Source organism: Pyrus communis, chromosome 16 (genome assembly GCF_041283825.1).
Source record: "Pyrus communis isolate YQ-2024b chromosome 16, ASM4128382v1, whole genome shotgun sequence".
Taxonomy (NCBI): Eukaryota; Viridiplantae; Streptophyta; class Magnoliopsida; order Rosales; family Rosaceae; genus Pyrus; species Pyrus communis.
The window spans coordinates 22323079-22331198 of NC_142580.1; positions in this window are offsets into that span (position 1 = coordinate 22323079).

Genomic DNA, 8120 nt, shown 5'->3' on the forward strand with positions numbered 1-8120 from the left:
GCTATTTTAAGGTGTTTTTAAGTTGTTTTAGAGTGTTTTAGTGTGTTTTGTTTTATAATTCGAAAATCCCATAAAAATTTGAAAAATTGTTTTGAAAAACCCAAAAAGAGTTGTTTTAAAGTTGTTTTTGTGTGTGTGTTTGTGTCTTAGGGTACCTTCCAACACAACGATAAGGATTTGGTTTATAATTGCATGACGGTTAGAAAGAGTTATAAACATAGAGAAAAGTTTGATTTACTCTTGGTATATGCTTGGTTATGGTTATAATGTATGACTTCACATGCAATCATAAAAGAAAAAAAAATTCGTTTTTGTAACATGCTTGAAGGAAGAAACTCAAACAAACGCTACATCCCTGTGAGACTCGAGCCATTACTTTCTTTGGAGAGTTATTTTCTGTGATTCTTTATTTTCTAAAGTTGTTGCATGATCTCATTATTCCTTGCTTGGTTGCTACTTAGAATGCAATTGTATCATGATAGAACTAAATGCTAGAACTCATGCCCATTTCATTCAAAGCATGTTATTGATTTGCATAACACATATTCAAGAAGAAGTTGTGTAGTGACCACCACCATAGCCAAATAGCCTTACTTCCCATACTTCATATATGTTGTAAGTTTTAACCCCGTTGAGCCTTGTTTAGCCTTTATTCTTTGTTTACCCACATTTTCCTCACCTAGCCTAGTTTAGGACAATCCCCACCCTTGTTCTTAAAAGATAGTGAGCATGACTTAATTGAATTCCTTTTGAGTTACATTATGAAAGAAAATAAGTGTGGGGGAGAGAATGTTTAAGTGTTGATGTTTTGAGATTCAAAAGAAAAGAAAAAAAAAAGAGAAAAGAAAGAAAGAAAAAAAAAAAAAAAAAAGAGCTTGAAAAAAAAAAAAAAAAAAAAAATGAAAGAATAAGTGATTGAAGAAAGGTTCCAAAACACCAATTCTGGGCGTAAATTGTCTAAATTCTCCCTTTTTGTTCAAAAGTTGAGTTTTCATTCAAAAGTGAATTCTAAGTTGATTCAAATGCTTTGCTCACTATTTCTTTAAAAACCTTTGTTTTCCATATCCCTTCTTTGTTATCCACATACCCCAAGCCCCGTTACAACCCTTGACTTCTATCTTCAGTGTTGTGTATTTCAATTTGTGGAGTTTGAACTTGGTATGAGCATATGGTATCACTGGTTCTCGCGTCTAAGTAGTAGCATTCCATTCATGAGATCATATCTAAACATGCTTATTAACTCCAGAAATTGCTTCCTTTGAAATACATATATGTGAGTGTTCGTTTTTATGATTACATCAATCTTCTCACATATAACTAGTTTAGGGTGTGTAGTCAGAAAATCTGTGTGAAAAACGAGAGCATATCTTGTAAGGAATTGAGCAAATTCTCTAAGGCATGTTACTACATTCAAAATATAGTTTTAAATGCTTAATTGTGAATTAGTATGTGGTGACTATGATTAAGAATGTACTTAAGTGTCAAGATGGCTAAAATCTGTGGGAATAATGATTTTTAACTTGTCTTGTGCATTGGAAATCCGTGAGACGATTGTTGGAAGGTGTAGGTTGTGTTTTGTTCGTTTTGTCTAGTTTCGTGTTCTTTTGTTTTGTTTTGCTCGAGGACTAGCAAAAGATAAGTGTGGGGGTATTTGATAGGAGCATATTCATGCGACTTAAATAGCTTGTTCTCGTACATTTACGTTATGTTTCTTTAGTTATTTTAGTACTTTAAGCTATTTTCGTGTGTTTGTAGGTCCAAAGGGCTAAAGGAGCAAAAAGATGCATTTTGGAGACTTTTGGAGCACTTTTGGGCTAAGGACGGATAGCTTATGCTTGAAGCCAAAGTGTTGGACGAAATTGAAGACCTAATTGGAGCCAAAGTGTTGGAACCTTGTTCTCTTTAGTTTTAGGACATTTAAACCTTTCCTAATCCCAATCATGCCATGCATAACACACATCCATTCTAACACATTGTCATTGAACATGCATTTCCTTCATTAGTTAACCCACATGCACTTATCACTTATCATCACCACATATCATATCACTTAATCACTTAATCACTTATCACTTATCATCACCACTTAACCACTTATCATATCATAACCACATATCATATCACTTATCACCTACTTCACCTACAACATCCACCCACTTCACCTACAACATCCACCCACTTCACCTACAACATCCACCTACTTCACCTACAACATCCACCCACTTCACCTACAACATCCACCTACTTCACCTACAACATCCACTTCACCTACAACATCCACCTACTTCACCTACAACATCCACCTACTTCACCTACAAATGACATAGCCATATGTTCCCTCCACTACTCCTATAAATACCCTTGCATTCATTCATTCATGAACATCTCATTTCATACACAACACATTACAAACACATTCTCCCTTCCCTAGCCGTGAGCTTCCCATCTCTCCCTTTATAATCCAAACACCATTTTTCCATTCCCCTTCCACTTCTACACCACTCCTCATCCATTTCCATAATCCCCCAAACCTCACCTTAGACCTTGTGCTACAACAACGAGGAAGATAAGAGGGCCTAAACGTTCATACAATTCAAGTGTGAGTTGTTGGAATGTTTAGGTGTTTCTTTGATTTCAAAGTTTAAATTTAATTCTCTTTGTTTTGTACGTATGAGGAATGGAAGAGAAGAGTGCCTAAACGTTCATACAATTCAAGTTTGAGTTGTTGGAATGTTTAGGTGTTTCTTTGATTTCAAAGTTATGATAAACTAAACCCCCCTTTAGCTAGGGGGTGATTCGAAATATATGTTTATGCTTGCATTTTGATTTGATTACTTCTAATTACGTTTCATAAGTTGTGAATTCAATTTGTTTAACTGTTTTATTGATAACCTATTTATGTATGTTTATTGAGAGTGCACACTTAATTTTCATGCATGAATTTGACGCTAGAATATAAGTGAATTTCACCTAATCGTTATGAACTTATATTCACAAGTAGTGGAGGTTGCTTATAAACAATCGCGTTAAACGAATTCTTGGCATAAGTTTCATGCAATCATAGTAACGAATGCCTCGTCAACACTTATAGTTTTCATAATGCTTAATGATCTTTGATTGTATCTTTATTGTGCTGTTCACGTAAAGGACTTTTGGAGAATGTTGTGAATTGCGTTGCGCTAACCCATCCAATTCATTAACTTAAGGAAAACTTGACGGTTAATTTAAGCGGACCTAATTAACCCGGGGTGATGAGTTTAATAATTTATTGAAATGTAATTGGAAATCTTTTTATTATGCAAGTGTAACATATGTGGAGATGACCCCCTTAGCTATTCTATCATCCATTCATTCCATTTCATCAATTCCATATTTACATTCTGTTTTAATTTGTTCATTTAATTTAATTTCGTATAAACTTAAATCCCCCTTTACTTTAATGTCAATTTAATTAGAAATCATTTTAGTTTGTGTTTTTAAAAGCATTTTGAGTCTTTGGTTTGTCTTAGTGTTTTAAAGTTTAGTTTTACATTCTTTGAGTCTAGTTTAGTGTTTTATATTGTGTTTTTACGTTTTTGAGTCAAATCCAAGTGATTAACAATCCCTCCTAATCCCCGGTCCAGAACGATCCCTACTTATATACTTACTACAATTTGACGAAAAGAGGGTTTAATTTGTGTGCGTATAAATCACGCATCAATATATTCTCTATTTTCACACAGATTTTCTGACTACACTCCCTACACTAAGTATATGTGAGAAGATTGATGTAAAAATGTAGACTAATACTCACATATGTATAATCAAAGAAGGCACTTTCGAGAATTATTAACATGTATATGATCTCATGAATGGAATGCCACTACTTAGACGCGAGAACCAAGGATACCATATGCTCAAACCAATTTTAAACTCCACATATTGAAACACACAACAATCAAGATCGAAGTCTAAGGGTTGTAACGGGGCTAAGGTATTGGCTAACAAAGAAAGGTAAGGATAAACAAAAGTTCTTAAAGCAATAGTAAGCAAAGTAATGAAATAAACACTTAGAATTCACTCTTGAATGCAGAAATCAGCTTTAAACACGAAGGGACGATTCACATAAAACTTAGGGTCAAATTCAAACTTTTGGACCCTTTCTTCAACAATCAACACTTGTGAGTTCCTTCTCACTTATTTTCAACTCCTTTTTCTTTCTTTTCCTTCTTTTTCGCGTTTTTTTTTCTTTTTTTTTCCGTTCCCTATTCTTTTCTTTGGCACATAAATCATCCATCCCCCTAGATTCCCATGAAAATCCTTCCCCAACACTTGTTTTTCTGCAAATTGTAGAACAAAAGGAATTCCCTCTAAGTCTTGCTTTACTATACTTTAAGAACAAGGGTATGGATAGTCCTATTCTAGGCTAGGTAAGGATAATATGGTTAACAAAGAAAATTAGGCTAACTAAGGCTCAAAGGGGTTAACATACAATACATATGCAAAGGGTAAGGCTTTTTGGCTCTCGTTTTCACTAAACAACTTCATCTTGTTTTATGTTATGCACTCAACTTTATGCTTTGAATGAAATGGGCATGAGTTCTAGTATTTGGAACTATAGTGGTAAAACGCATTCTAAGTAGCAACCAAGCAAAGAATAATGAGATCATGCAACGACTTAGAAAACAAGAAATCAAGATTAATAACTCTCCAAAGAACGTTTAGGCTCAAATCTCTCAGGGTTGTAGCGTTAGTTTGAGTTCCTTCCTTCAAGCATGTTACAAAAACTGATTTTTTTCCTTTGTGATTACATGTGAATTCGTCAATGTCAACTACCACTAAGCATAAACCAAAGAGCATATCAAACTTCCATCCGTGTTTGTAACTTTCTTCAATAGTCATGCAATTAAAAACCAAATCCTCATCATTGTGTTGGAAGGTATCCTAAGACACAAACAAAAACGACTCTCAACACAACACTTTTTGGGTTTTAAAACACTCTTTTTTCGATTTTTTTTTTCAAATTTTCGGATTTTCTGTTTAAGACACATAAAAACACTTCAAAACACACTAAAAATGCTTAAAAACAGTGAAAAACAACTTTAGAAATGATGGGTGATAAAATCCCACGAATTTGCATGAAAAACACTTTGTTTACCCCCACACACTTAAACCAAACATTGTCCTCAATGTTTTAAGCATAGACTCACAAACAAACAACCAAATAACACAACTAACAAACACGACAAACATGGCAAAATAAAAGCAATAAAGAGTAGGGTTTAGGAACGCAAATCTGGTTATGAAGCCGGAGATTCCTAGGTCTTCTTGATGCGAAAATAGTTAAGCACACAAATTAAACCCTCTTTTCGTCAAATTGTAGTATATGTATAAGTAGGGATCGTTCTAGACCGGGGATTAGGAGGGATTGTTAACCACTTGGATTTGACTCAAAAACGTAAAATAACAATATGAAACACTATACTAGACTCAAAGAATGCAAAACTAAACTTTAAAACACTAAGACAAACCAAAAGACTCAAAACAACACAAACACACTCAAATGTGCCTAAAAACCACTTTCTGGGCAGATTTGAGCACAAACACAAATTTGGACGAAATTAAGTAATAACTTGACTCAAGAACGTAAAAACACAATATAAAACACTAAACTAACTCAAAGAATGTAAAACTAAACACTTAAAACATTAAAACAACCCAAAAGACTCAAACATCACCCAAAACACTCAAAACTGCCTTAAAATCACTTTCTGGGCAGTTTTGAGCACTTTGGTGAATTTGGACGAATTTATGTAACAAATTTAATCAAAACACTTAGAAGCATAAACTAAGACACTTTCTAACTAAATTGGACAATAAAGTAAAGGGGGATTTAGATTTATACGAAAATTGAAATAACAAAACAAGTTAATAAACTAAACAGATTGTAAAACGAATTTGATGGAATGGAATGAATGGATGATAGAATGGCTAAGGGGTTCATCTCCATACATGTTATACTTGCATAATAAACGATTTCCAATTGCATTTCAATAAACCATGAAACTCAACACCCCGGGTTAACCGTGATGCACTAATTAACCTTCAAATCTTCCTAACGTTATTGAATTGGATGGGTTAGCGCATACAACAATTCAAAACATTCCCCACAAGTCCTCAACATGAATGCATAGAAGAGATACAAGCAAGAATCATTACGCTCTATGAAAATTATAAGTGTTGACGAGGCATTCGTTACTATGGATTGCATGAAACTTATGCCAAGAATTTGTTTAACGCGATTGTTTATAAGCAACCTCCACTACTTGTGAATATAAGTTCATAACGATTAGGTGAAACTTACTTATATTCTAGCGTCATATTCATGCATGAAAATTAAGCGCGCATTCTCAATAAACATACATAAATAAGTTATCAATCAAACGGTTAAACAAATTGAATCCACAACTTATGAAACGCAATTAGAAGTAATCAAATCAAAATGCAAGCATAAACATATATTTCGAATCCCCCCCCTAGCCAAGGGGGGTTTAGTTGAATTTAAACATTGGAATCAAAGAAACACCTAAACATTCCAACAACTCAAACTTGAATTGTATGAACGTTTAGGCCCTCTTCTCTTCCATTCCTCATTCGTACAAAACAAAGAGTATTGAAATTAAACATTGAAATCAAAGAAACACCTAAACATTCCAACAACTCAAACTTGAATTGTATGAACGTTTAGGCCCTCTTATCTTCCTCTTCGTTGTAGCACAAGGTCTAAGGATAGTTTGATGGTGTGAATGGTTTGGGGAGTGGTTGGAGTGGCTGCAATGGAGGAGAAAAGTGTTTTGGTGGCTGCTGCAAGGGTGTGGAGAGGTTTTGACGAATTTCTGGAATATGGAAGAGTGAATGAATGAGTATGAATGCAATGGATGCTTATTTATAGGTGAAATGGGGGGAACATGACAGCTAGGAGGGAATGTGGTTGCATGTGCAAGGGGACAATCTGAAAATGCATGTGAAAGCATGTGTTGGCTGCAATGATGAAATGGATGGGAGTGCATGTGGCTTAATTAATTAAAGGGAGTGCATGTGCAATGTTTTAAAGGATGGAATGCATGTGAATATGATGGAAATCTGATTTATTTGAAGATGCATGTGCAATGAAGTGGAATGACAGCTAGGTTATGATGATGAATGCATGTGGCTGATTTAATTGAATAGGAAGGCATGTGGATTTAATGGTTTAAAGGGTGAATGCATGTGGATGCATGTGTTGATGAATGGGATTGTGGAGTGGCTGGAATGATGAAAGAATAAAGGGTGCATGTGGGTTAATTAATTAAAGGGAGTGCATGTGCAATGTTGTTGTTGGTGCAATGATGGAGGAACAAGTGCATTTGAATGCATGGTGATAGCATGTGCACGGTTTTGGTTGGAATGATGGCAGATTGTGAAAACATGTGAATGCATGTGTTTGATGAATGATAAGTGGTGAATGATATGATAAGTGATAAGTGGTGAATGATAAGTGATGAATGATATGATAAGTGATAAATGGTGAATGATAAGTGATGAATGATAAGTAATGGGAGCATGTGAGGGAATGAATAATGAATGCATGTGTATGGTTTTGGGAGAAAGGTGGAGATGCACGGCATAAGGGAATTGGAAGGTTTAAATGTCCTAAAACTAAAGGGAACAAAGTTCCAACACTTTGGTCTTCAATTTCGTCCAACATTTTGGCGCCAAGCATAAGCTATCCATCCTTAGCCCAAAAGTGCTCCAAAAGTCTCCAAAATGCATCTTTTTGCTCCTTTAGCCCTTTGGACCTACAAACACACGAAAATAGCTTAAAGGACTCAAATAACTAAAGAAACATATGTTATAACAAGGAAAGCATTTTATGGAATTATTAACATGTATATATATGATCTCATGAATGGAATGCCACTACTTAGAACGAGAACCAGTGATTCCATAAGCTCATATCAATTCCAAACTCCACATTTTGAAACACATAACGATCAAGATAGAAGCATACGGGTTGAAACGGGGCTAAAGGTGTTTGGCTAACAAAGAAGGGATATGGAAAACAAAGGTTCTTAAAGAAATAGCGAGCAAAGCATTTGAAT